The 13,071-nt window shown below is 43.6% G+C and overlaps 1 protein-coding gene across 1 annotated transcript in view; it reads left to right on the forward strand.

Annotated features, from left to right (window-relative positions):
- chrm3a (cholinergic receptor, muscarinic 3a) overlaps positions 1-13,071 on the forward strand; it is a 48,740-nt gene continuing 35,669 nt past the window's right edge. Inside the window, exons 1-4 of the mRNA XM_049736327.1 lie at positions 1-385; positions 4,233-4,388; positions 4,589-5,271; positions 5,649-6,032. The gene's annotated coding sequence lies outside the window, so the exon portion shown is untranslated. The remainder of the gene's footprint in view (positions 386-4,232; positions 4,389-4,588; positions 5,272-5,648; positions 6,033-13,071) is intronic.

Genomic DNA, 13,071 nt, shown 5'->3' on the forward strand with positions numbered 1-13,071 from the left:
TGTTTTTTAAGCCTGTTGCTGAAGTCAGTCAGTCAGCCAGTCAGCGGGAGCGTATCTGTCCTCTCCCGAGGCCCAACGCAAATTGGCCTCCCGGGTCCGATAGAGCGGGTGTGACTACCGGGTTCAAATACTGGGACATTGCTGCCTTCTAATCCCCTCGCCGCAGAAGATTAGCCCCGACTCCAGAGCGCCGACCAGCAAATTTGTATGCTGCTCATCTGTTGCCCTCCTCGCTGCCATGCTTGGCTTTTCCCACATATTAATTCCGCTAAAACATGCTAATTTTTCCCCTTTTGGCACGCCGGCTAAATCAAGTCAAAGCAGAGCTTCATTATCTTGACCAGCTTGGGAGTTTCCTTCTGACCCGTGGACTTGCGCAACACAGGTGGATTCAAATTTGCATTGTTGAATGTTTTTAAATGCAGAAATTCAACCTGATTATCAGCGTGCATGCTAGCTAGCTCAAGAGGAACATTGGAAGTTTAAAAAAAATAAATGTCAGCGATGACCACCTGTCAACGGTGAAGCCCCGCGCATGATTTGACTTCGGTTAGGCATGTCGCTAAATTGGTCTTAATGTGTCTGCTGAGATTGCATGATGATGATTGGCACAGGAGGTGATGAGAATGCCGAGCAACCGACGTTGCGCTAATTGGCCTGCTCGCATTCCCACCAAATTGGAGTCGGCGCATCATACCTCTTTGTCCTCCTAATAAGGAACACAAACATTGCACCCGGGCCCGTTTGTGGCATGTTTGTTTGCTCCAGACGCCAGTTGATTCATTTGGAAAATTCAAAAAAACAAAAAACAAATTCCAAGCACGGTTCAGCGGTGATTGCAAGAAAACATGTTGTTCTCAAGGAAGTGATTAAACGTAATGAGGTTGGGATAAACAAACTTTTTGGGTGAGCTTTTTTCTTATTGGGTGGCATCTAAAAGAAATGCAATTAAAAAGACGAGACGAGAAGCTCATCAATTTACAACTCAAACAAAAATAATTGTGTTTTTGTGGAAAACTACAGGTTTTTATTGTTGCGCTTTGTTGTCGTTATCTGGTGTCGACCTTTTGAAATATTTCTTGCAAAGTTCTTCTTGAGGCAAATCTCAAACCTGCAAGATTTTTTTTTTTACGGGTGTCCAGGTGGGATTGTTGTAATGGATTTTTTTTTTGTAGCGAGAGGAAGTCGTAGACTATGTAAAGCTTTTTGGGGCTGCGTGTCTGCCAACTCGTGAGACTCAAAAGCTATCCAAGCATTAAGAATTTATGACGGCGTCTTGGTTAGGGAGGGAGTCAAACTCTATCAACTCGCCGAGCGCTGTCAAGTGACCTCCATAGTTCTCGTTCAAATCATCGTGTTTGACGTCGCATCAGTAATAAAAGAAAAATGGCCACTCATGCGTGAGAAGGGGGCTCGTCTATTTTGGACTTGTGTGCTATACTGGAACTTTCTTTGTGAGGTTTGGAAATATTTCAGGAGATTTTGGCTTGTGTGATATTTTTTGTTCGTATTCGTTTTCATAGTCCGTATCTGCTGTCAAATTCTTTGCGTCCATCACTCATCCATCTGTCTTTCTAAGAACGGCGGAGCTAGAATTCAGCTGGGCCCGGTTCTAGATCACCCACGACCCTCGTGAGGACACACTACAGAATATGGATGGATTTTCCACCCCCCCATTCACATCGCTCGAGTGCTTCTTAAATTTTTATTTATTTCTTTATTTCGTCAACATCTGGCCGTCTGTGGCAGAGCTCAGCCAAGAATCTGCTCCAGAAGCAAAAAGGATGAAGCGCCTTCTGTTTTTTTGGCTTGTGCTGTCACGCGCCCCATAGAAGAAGGCCTCGGAGCTCTCCAATGCTTCTCGCGTGCGCTATCCATCCTCTTGTTTTTCGTTTTGTTTTTCTCACTGCGGCGCTCTCATCGCTTATCAAGTGCACACACTCGCGGCCCCGAGAGCACACAGAGCCAAGCTTTCTTTGACGGTGGAATGACGTTTTTGGCGACTTATTGACTGATGAGTTGAAACCAGCGTGATACATATCCACAAGTCACTCACTTGCATGACAGATTTGGCGAGCCCTAATTATTCTGCCCCGAGGAGCAAAACGGCCTTTTGGGTCCACACAAAGGCCCACTTCTGTGTATTTGATGTTTATGTGTATGTGTGAGAGGGCGTGACTGTGCGACTCTGTGTGTTTTTCTCTTTGCTTGTAGTTTGAGTTTTTGTGTGCAGACCAAGCGAGCGCACCAAATTATTACAAACCGGTTGTTTTGATCAAGAATCTTAATCCCTACGACTGATTATGATGTTTATTAATTAGCTAATGCCCCCCATCATCATCATCATCATGAAAAACTCTGGCTAATCCGGCCTTTGTTCCGACATGCTTACGAGTGCAGATGGTTTGGCGGGCCTGGCGGTTTGGCCGATCCTTAGTGGCCTTGTGCAGCTGCTCGGATTTTTATCTCATTTAATGAAGAGGAATTTTTCATCTAGTGGAGTTTCTCAAATGGTTTGATGGGACAGCCTGAGATGGAAATTGCATTAGGATGTTGAGAGATATTTTGATTGACTGAAATAGCAAAAGCTGGAGGACTATTAGTTTTTAATCAGGTTCTACAGACAAAATTGTGAATAGTTGAGTTTGTGACTGGTGAATATCAGGCAGCGGTTGCGGACTGGCCACTTCCTGGTTTTAAAGAAATGCGGTGAAGATCATCCAAGACATGTGTACACCTTATAATTGCATCGTAGTATGCTGTTGACCTTTTCACACTGCACTTAGCAACGTGTCATTGACGCAATGCTGTGACGACATCTCCTTCAATTGTGTTTCGAGTAATTTCTGAGATGTTTGCTGTTGTTCCTTTCCCACTTGAAGGGATGCATGGATGGACATCAGTCTCTTTGTTCGCACTTCCTATAACCTCAAGTCTCTGTGATTGTGATTGCTCTGGACATCACAACGCGGCTGTTCGTGTCACCGCGGGGTGTTGGCCTCCGAGCGATTACCGGCTGATTGCCCTCCCAATGCTTTCCCTACATCTCAATCTCCAGGAAGCCCCAATTTGTGATGCCCTCTAGGTACCCATGTGTCTTTTCTTATTCTGTGTCAGATGTCTTTGAAATCATAAACATGGTCAATGTCTTCACCAAGCACCATTCCAGGATTTATCTTAAGCTTAAGAAAATCATTGATTTATTTCAGTATTCCAATGGGGCTGTAGCATTCTTCAAAAATGCACACCCGTACAGACACGTTAAATGCGAGGATGAAACCTTTTATTCACGTGGAGGGGGCGGATGAAAAGATGCCAATACAAGGCCAGCGAGGTGGCGAACAAACGCTGTAGGTGAACTAAAGATAAGGTCGGGCCGGGTAATTGAACACACCATTTGATATTCACGCACTTGACGCACTCACATCACGTATAGAAAATACACCTCGGGGGCGGTCTTCTTCTTTTCCCAGGAACAAATTAATCGAGATTAGAGCCGAGTGCTTTTCAATGTATCTCTCCAGGAGCAACATATTACCGACAATGGATTTCCTCCCCCTGTCCGTATGTAAAAGAAAGCTCTAGAGGAGGAAGTCATTTGTTCAACACACTGGTGGGAAATATATTCACGTGTAGAAATCAACTTGGTTGGAGCAGATGATGTTCAACATCAGATTGCCTCGCGTGACTTCATGCATGGAGACAGAAACTGAGGAGCAGTGATGCACAATTGCGATTGTTTATATTTTATCAAGGAAAACAAGAATTGTGTATTATGTATTAACACTGACTCGTTTCTTTTTCTGCTCTTGTTGGCTGGAATCTAACTGCTTTGAATGTATGTAGTAGGTCACCAGGTATATTCTCTGAGCGCTCTTTGTTGAGGCTACTACTTCAAATGAGGAAGAAAAAACAAAATAGGCTTTGAAATGGGCAGCTGGGGTCCTTGTGTTCTCCATATGAGCGTGACGACATCATATATGATGCTGCCGCTTTTGGAATAAAAGTCAGCTATTTTAATACTGTATGAGTGACTGAGATGAGTTTCGAACGATCAAACTCTGCCGCGAGGCGGAGGTGCTAACCACTAGCACACTGGTATAGCAGCACGATAATCCTACTGAATAAACATAACCAAATCCTCCTTTACGCTTTTTGGCGCAGAGCAAAAACTTCTTCTCAAGTTTCCACTTTATATTCCAGTTATCTGATATTCTGTTGACACTCTGCAGATCGGCAAAGAGGAGGAAGAGGGATGCCGTCAAGGTGAGCGTTGACGGGCCTCCACGCTTATCGGTGTGTTCATGATGCAGCTCTCGGTGGAGTCAGACGGTGTGAAATTGCAGCAGAGTCAACGTGGAGCTCGGACCCAGCGAGTGAGAAAGACGGTGAGTTGCTCTCAGTGTCAGCCGGACTGTGTCCGCACAGTGCTTCGGGCTTCCTGAGTCTCATCCGTCCTGCAGATTCACTCCTGTTTTATGGACTTTTTCTTTGCTGTTTTCCTCTTCCCTTGTTTTTAAACAAACACAAGCAAGAACTTAATCTGTATTGTCATTACAAAAATATCCATAATGATTTTGTTTGACAGGTCGGGGGCGGAGCGACCAGGTGACTTTTACAGCGCATCAACTGACCAGATCAGGATCTGTTTGACCTCTTTCTCACCTAGCAGATATCGTCTTATGTAACCTTATAAATAAGCATATCTACGTTACAGTATGAGAATGATGTCCAAGTCGTGCATGCCTGTGACAAGTCTGCGTGTTTTCACAAAGATTCAGTGTGTGCATGTGTGTGTGGAACAGGAAGCGCGTGGCGAGGCTGAAACTGCGAGGCTCCATTCCTCAGGTCCCTGCACAAGAAGCAGCTGTAATTGGCTTACAGACATTCCTGTCAGGATTAGCCCTACTGCTATATTTGTTTATAAAAAATATGTTCAAACATTGGCTTTGGCAGCTGAATTACATCTCGGGCAAGTGCCAGAACAAATTAAGTCAACCGTAATTCTTTTCTTGAATGTGTGTTTTTTTTTTAGTTGCTCTCCAAGTTCTTTATGCTTACCAATATATTTAATCTGTGTACAGTTAAATATTTTGTTCAAACGATTGTTTAAATTAGGTGTAATTCCAGTATTGATCACTAAGCGGCGGCAGAGAGCTCAATGAGACATTTACATTTGAAAAGAAGAATGAAATGTATTTTAGCACAGCCTCGTTTGTCGTGAAATGACGCAATCCTGGTTTTTACACCTACAGAAAGTGATAACTGAAGGTTCGTACTGCACAAATTTGGGCATGATTATATTGATGTTTTTGATGCATATTGTCACATCAGTTTATGAGTGTGGGGGGGACAAATGTTTACTGAAAACAGGCAGAAGATTGGTGCGTTATCCATTGCTCTTGCACCCTCAGTATTTTATATACTATTTTAAGCGTGTTTAAAGACCCTAAATAGATTGTAAATAATATCAAAACATGCATATATATATATGTATATATTATATATATATATATTATATTATATTATATAATTTCTACCACTGCAACTGTTGTGGAAAAAGCCAGAGGCAGACGTAGAAATGTCAAATGTGTTCCTAATGTTATGTCCAGCGCTAAAATGACATCACTCCTTGGTTCCCCACAAAGGGACGTTTGGTGGAACGCGTCTTGAAAGTGTCCTCAATGAAGCACAACCCAGGGGACTATTTATCGGGCGGAGGTGTCACCTGCCGACGCGTCAGCGCCTGGCCGACCAATCTTGGCGCGCCTCCTCTGCGTGCGTGAGTGCGTCTTTTTGGACGTGGTCCCTCCTGCTTGTGCTGTCTGCGCACACCGCGCGCGCGCTCCTGTTCGCTGCCTTCCTGCGAACGCGCGGCTCAGAGATCTGGCAGAAGGTGTCCAGCCTCTCCTCATCCTCTTCGGACCGCGTCAGTGGACTTGGACCACGGCTCCCTGTCCAACCTGGCTTGACTTGTTTTGGATTGTGGCCCCCCCAGTCCCGTTTTGTGCGCAGCTGCCAATGTTTGAAAGGTAAGTGGATGGAAATGAGAAAAGTTATGTTATGTGCCATGAAGTTGCAAAAATAGCTGGACAAATTATGTTGAATGCTGTTATTATTATTATTTTAATTTTTTTAAAGTTTGGCAAACTGGTGATGTCACCCTGTACCCAATAGGGTATATTATTATTATCGAAATGATTTGTATTAATAAGAACAAGGGGATGACTATAAATATCCCTACATAGACATGCTGTCTTTGTCTTGTTTGTTTGTGATGCCCGTACATGGCCACACACGCTTGTTGCGGGATTGATGTAGCCTCTTTCCTTGCAAGTGACCCTGGGGTTGTTGTATCTTGTAGCATGGTGTGTAATAATTGTGAGGACGATGATGATGATGATGATGATGATGATGATGATGGTAGTGAAGAAGAGCAGAGGCAATGGCGTCCCTGTGTGCAAATCTTTGCCCCTGACCATGGTTCTCAACAACAATCTCTTTATTCATTCTGCAAAAGTACTGACAGTACAACTCCCAAATGTCGAAGATGTCATTTAGATCAGTGTTTCTTAAACCTATTACACCGAGTGCCATTTAAAATTATATATAGTGCCACCATCATGACCAGCATTAAATAAATTACAGTAGTGTAGTAGGCCTAAGTGTTGACCAAAGGAAGGAAAAGGCTTTATTCCAATAAAAAGTTTATTTAATGTTAATGTATAACATTAAGCACACTTTGGACATTAACACTGACCTTACATTTTAGGGAAAAAAAACCTCTACTTCCATAATGATTCAATTACAGTAGAAAATACAGTTAATAAATTAAACACAAAGTTTGATTCTGTAATTCTTTGCGCACCACTAGAGGGAGCCTGCGTATCACTTTGAGTAACAACAGATCATTGGCAGAAAATGAAAACTGGTCAATATCCCCCAAAAAACGTTCCATACCCAGGGCTCTCCAGTACATCAGTACATTTAGAAGGTGAGGGGAACGAATATGTGTGCATATGTGTGAGTGTGCGTGTGTGTGTGTGTCTGGTCTGTTGGAGGTAGTGCAGGAATGTGTTTATTTGGACTTTCGCGCTGCAGTCTGTGCGCCGAAGGACAAGAAGGCAAACAGGGTGTTCTGGACTTGATAGATGCTTCTTGTTGCACTTTCCTACACCCTATTGATCTTCTTGTTGATGTTCCCCCTCCCAAATGTGGCTGTTGCTGGGTGGGGGCTACAAAGCAGGCGCATTACTTAAAAAAAGGAAGCATCCTTAAATAATGTTGCTGTCTTGATTTTAGTCACAAATGTGTGTGTGTGTGTGTGTGTGTGTGTGTGTGTGTGTGCGTGTGTGTGTGTGTGTGTGGTCTTCGTGGCGACATGTTGAATTGTTCTTACTGCCATCTAGTGGAAGAGCTTTCCCCCTGTCACTATACATCACTAGCATAGATAGATGATTTTCAATTTGAAATGATTTCGTTTTCTGAACAATTGGAGGTTGAGTGTCGTGACGCACAGGCTTGTCGGCTTGACTGTTGGTCGCCATTTCCGCCATATGTGAGCGTTTAGTGTTGAGTTATGCCTGCCCCGGGCAGAAAACATGCTTACGTTGCCTGTTTATTGAGCAATCGCTCATCATTTTACGGTGAACACAAGGCTCGCCGCTTTATCGGTTGGAGAAATGTGTTTGGAGGAGACAAACAGTCTTGTGGTTTTTATTCACAGTTTGAAACAGTTCGAATGAGTTTTAATAAATTGTTGACCGTATGCTTAAAAAAATATATAGCACACTTAACACACCTTACATCTTGTCTTGCTGAAATTCTCCCTTTTGAGACAGTATTCTTGTCTCAATGTTTGCGAGGGACTTGACACGCAGCCACGGAGGGGACAGCATGATTATTATCTCTCTTGGTGCATCCAGCTAAACTCAATGCAGCTCTGCTTACTTATTGATTTTGTTATATTTGCATATTTGATTAAAAAAATTAATTGATTGATTCCAAATACGAGTCGCTTGCTTGATGAGGGAACGACTTCAACTTGTCAGTCAAGTAAATCCTCTCCGGCATCACGATGCTGTGCTGTTTGTAATCTTATTCAAATGAGGAGACAATATAATTAGTGTGATAATGACATGTAGGTGGTGCTTCCCACTAATTTGACACTTGCAAATTGTCGCCTAGCTCAAAGCTAATTACAGCCGATTGATTTTTTTTTTGGGGGGGGTAAGTAAAGAGATTTTAGCTGTGATGTTACGCGTACATCTCATTGTCTCGGTTGCTGTCTTTAGCTGCTGTGCACCCCCCGCTGTCAATCATGGCCACACGGGCAGCGCCTGGCACCACCGGAGCACTTTTCCCGTCTAGAGCGGTAGGAGCCACTGATTGCTATTTTACAGGAGTCAGCTGGTCAAACAGACGGTCTGACATCCCCCATTGGGTTTCATTAGAGCCGGTCTTGATGTTCAAGGCCTCTTAATCCACTTTCGCAGGCTCGCAGACCGCGGTGGGGCGAGTTGCGGCGGCTATCTTTAGACGGCGCAGAAGCGAGCGCGAGCCTTTGGCTTCCATAATTAAAACAATGGCATGAAACCACCGAAGCCGTCCTTTAAATGTCTTCGGTGAAAGAGGCCGGCAGACGTCTGCTGATCCATGCTAATGACGACTTTTAAGCCGGCTAGAGCAGCGGCACTCACTTTTAGTCCCTTGTGGCGGCAGAACTTAATTCCTATTTTGTACTGCCTCCCATTTATTTTGGGTGTAATTTCATTGTCAACCACTAGATGATGACATACTATTTAGTTTGACATTCATCTTCATGAAAGTGGAGGGTTTAAAACAGGAAGTAGCATATTTTAGCTCATTGTAGTTTTTTTAATCATATTTATAGATTGTGGATTTCACTTCTACTATAATTTCAATGAGGGAGCTCCCAAAGATTCAAACAATTCTTGATTTTTTGTTTAATTCAGATTATTTGTATAGCAGCAATTCAAAAGTTCCCGTGATGCGCGCCCTTTAAGTTCTGCAAGTATCCCTATTGCAGTGAGTATATTTTCTATGACCATTAATTTGGACACAGCACAGATGGTGTTATTAATATCCAACACAAATATCTGCTTGTTGACATTGTAAACGCTAACTGTCGTCACAAGGAAACTTTTTTTTTTTTAAATTGAAAACAAATCATGTGTGCCACCCTGACAGTGAGTTTATGTGACCTTTATTGAGCTGTCATGTGCACGGCGGCAATAAGGCGTTCGCTTTCGGGACGTTAGCGGTGTCACTCTGTGTTTGTCCTGAGATATTGCGTATATTGGCTACACAACGACTCATGCATCACTGCGCCAGATAACACAAGTGTGTAAGTGTGGGCTGGAGTGCAAAGGTCAGGCCACAGCCAAGGACAAGCGAGGGAGACATTCCTGGCCTTCAAAAGAAAAAAACGGAAGCTGTTTGGAACATTTGTTGACTCACAAAACGCGACATCTTCAATTGACCCTATGGCCACAAAACTTGATAGAGTTTCTGTTGACGAGGAAAAAAATGGAAGCGTGCAGACTATCTGACAGGTGGAGGAGAAAGCCTGCAGGGCCGCCACTCACACCATCCTAAAATGCTGCATGCATGACGAAGCTTCAAACGCTTTTTCTTTTTCTTTCCTGTGGTCTTTTCTTCCTTCCCTGACTGCAGACAATTCCGATTCCTCTCAAATATGCGAGTGCTCTGTGATGGATTTTCTCTACACCTCGCGAAGAAATAACCAATCAGCCTCGTTTTGTAAATAACAAATGTCGAATCTGTCAGATAGGGATCAATTTAAGTGATGGGGGCAAGTTTTTGTCTTGTTTAGGATTGAGGAGTGTGTTGTCTTCTCACAGTATTGATTATATATTTGTCAACACCACAAACCCTTTTTTTTAAATTTTTTAATTACACCATCCGTCCTGCCTCATTTAATCTTGGCTTTCCCGCCAGTGACAGCTGAGCGCTTTCTTAAGAGGTCGCGTGAGGAAAGCGGCACAGTGCCTGCGAACATCATTTGATGACTTGATAAACATGACAGATGGAAGGAGCTCGTGTGGGCAATCGAAAAAGCCATATAGTAGCCCAAAACAAATCTGTTTCTTAAGCTAGCACTGATGCTTTAATTTCTGCCTAATTGAATTAGCTCAAAAACACAATTTTGGAGCAAGAGCTTACTTGTTGCCTGTCCATCAGGGATGGATCTACTGGGTGGCTCGGGGGGGTGTCAGCTCTTGTAGTGCACTCTCAGGCCAACTCCTTGGCCACGCTGATACTTCGGTGGAATTTTTGAAAGATTTTGAAATACCTGGAAACTTCTTCTCCCATCATTGAAAATGTTTTTTGGGGAAAATATCGTCGTGAAGTGATGAAAAAAGCGTTTTTTTGCATTATCGTCCGGGTATCAGTAGAGTGACGATTCCCTTTTGCTTGTACTCGTTTTAATATTTCTACAATATAATTAATGAATATTAGGCACGCAGTTAAGAAAAAAATTGCACTTCCCTTGTTTGACTTTCCGAATATCCTCATAATTACATCGGCAGAAACTCACAGAATCTTGTGGGTAAAACAATACAGAGTACAATGAGCACTCGCCCCTAATGAAATCACACAGAGACTTTATAAATCACAGTGTACAAGTGAACAAGCCACTTGACAAAAGACCAGTGGAGACCTCATCAGGTTTTTTGCTGTCATCCACGATTGACATTGCAACTGAATCAACTTTTTTTTTTTCTCTCGATTGAAAGCAATCCCATTTGTCAGCTCGTATTCTACTTTGGTCAAATGCTCTCGTTGCCTTTCATCCGCTTTTTTGTGCATCCTCCAAACGCAAGGTTCTGCAGCCGCCTTGAATACAGCACTCATCTCGTGTTATCTCCATCAAATATTTTAGCGGGAGTGCGACGTGTGTGGGTGTGTGTGTGTGTGTGTGTGAGCGTGTGTGTGTGTGGGTGTGTGTGAAGGCTTTTGAAGAGAAGCAATCTGCCTCCAGTCATGCCGCAGATTCTACTAAGACGGAGAGCAGGTTACGCTGCCTAATGACGTCTGTCAAGGGGAATGTTCGACTCGTGCGCGTGTTGAGTCATCAGACGTATAAACACGAGAGCGTTTCTCGCAGTCCTCAGGCGATCTCATTTCAACCTCTCGGTGTTAGTCATCATATTGATGCGGAAGGCCGGAAAGACAACGGCGATGGTTTCGAGACCATTGGCTTTTGCTGAATCATGAAAAGAAGCTCGAACTGGTCCTGATTATCGCTTAAGGCGAGATGGCAGCGATGGCGGGAACCAACCACACTGCTGGTTTCGTCAAGTCATCATCACCTTCCATTGAACAATCGATTGAAAAAGATCAATGACAGACTGTCCAATGTGGCTTTGCTTCGCCCATTTTGGCACGTTGACATTTTGGCCGTCTCGCAAGCGATGGGAGTCGCTTTGCACGACGCGCCGCTGCCAGCTGTGTGCGTGATAAGATTTCGGGAAGAGCTGCCGTGTGACACAGCAGCTTCACTCCAGGCGACAGCTTTAGAGTTTGGAACGTGTTTGGAAATTTTGCACCTGTGGTCCTTTTTTACAGATTGCATGACTGACTTCTTGCGCCACCTGAATGGTCAAATCAATTTTTGGCAGAAAGCGCCACATAGGCCTGCGGCAATATTAGAGGCCGACTGAATGGTAAGCAACAGTAAATGTATCAAGGTATTAAAATTACAGCTCTAAAATGTCCTTAAAAAATATTTGGGTGAACGAAAATGCTTTTTTTCCCCCCGATTGGTGACAAGCTATTTACTTTTAAACAAAAGTAAGTAAGGAACTTAATTAAAGCCAGGAATATTGATTTTTCGCCACATGAGTGGTTGCCACAATCGATTGGAGTCAAAAGAGCAATCTCGATAATTAGGGCAGAGTATCTTTGTGAACCTGGAATACGATATGTACCTTGATGCACCTTGATATGATTGGATGCAATGTTACACAAGGCAATACGATACAAGAATAGTTTATGTTGAGCACATACATTTACTCAACCAAGTAGAAATGTGCATTCATCAATTTATTGAAGGAAAAAGAACAACTTTAATCATTCAGGTGCTTCCTTCTCATGCGAGTCATTGGCGCCGCTGCGCCCCCTTGTGTCAGGGAGGAGTGTTGATATGCGTCCTCTTTTTTTTTTGGTTGCAGCGTAAACCTTCATGGCTTTTTTTTGGGATCACTTCTGAGATTGTGTGTAAAAGCAAATGACATAAATCTGATCTCAATCAAACCAGGGTGGACAAGCGCAACATCCTCCATTAGCAAAGTGGCCTACAAGAAGCCGACAGCTGGGCTGGTTTTGGTGCAGCAGACAAGACACAAAGTCCAGCATAAAGCCTTGGCGTGACTGCATCCTGAAGTTTTTTTGGCAGGCTTGTGTTGGCATAAAAAAAGAATCGCGATGTGTTATTGGCTCACTCTCTGATGTCTTTTCTCTGAAATGTTACCACGGCCCAAGCTGGACATATTTATTGCATATACAGGCAATCGGCTGGAGTTTTTCTGCATCAATATTTCAGACCGCCAAGTAATATCAACATGAAATGGCAGCGGCCTAATTTATGAAACCCGACACACTCTTAAAGAAGCTTTCAGTATGCGAGCGCTGCCGAGTTGACCAGGTTGAGGACACTCGGCCCTTGTTCCAATCAAAATTTCAATCCGCTGCATCGCAAAATTGATCCGCTGTGTCCAGCCAACACGAACATCAGATGTCAATCCCCTTGTGCTCCTTGTTGTTTTAACTCACAATAACGACTTAGGGGTTTGTCCAGATGAGTCCGTTAAGCAGTTGAAAAAGATCATATGAAGAGTTTCGCTTCCCTTTAATCCTATCACGTCACAGTTCTGCATTTAATCCCGCTGAGAGAAACCTTGTGACGCGCCTTCCCCTTCGGGCTTTGTTATGCGGGCTTAGCTATGAGCACATAAGGTGACCTGGCTGGCGAGTCAACAAACCGATCCACTTCTCTGGAGAGTCAACGGAAGCGAGGCGTACGTT

This window comes from Syngnathus scovelli, chromosome 12, assembly GCF_024217435.2.
Source record: "Syngnathus scovelli strain Florida chromosome 12, RoL_Ssco_1.2, whole genome shotgun sequence".
In the NCBI taxonomy this organism is placed as follows: domain Eukaryota; kingdom Metazoa; phylum Chordata; class Actinopteri; order Syngnathiformes; family Syngnathidae; genus Syngnathus; species Syngnathus scovelli.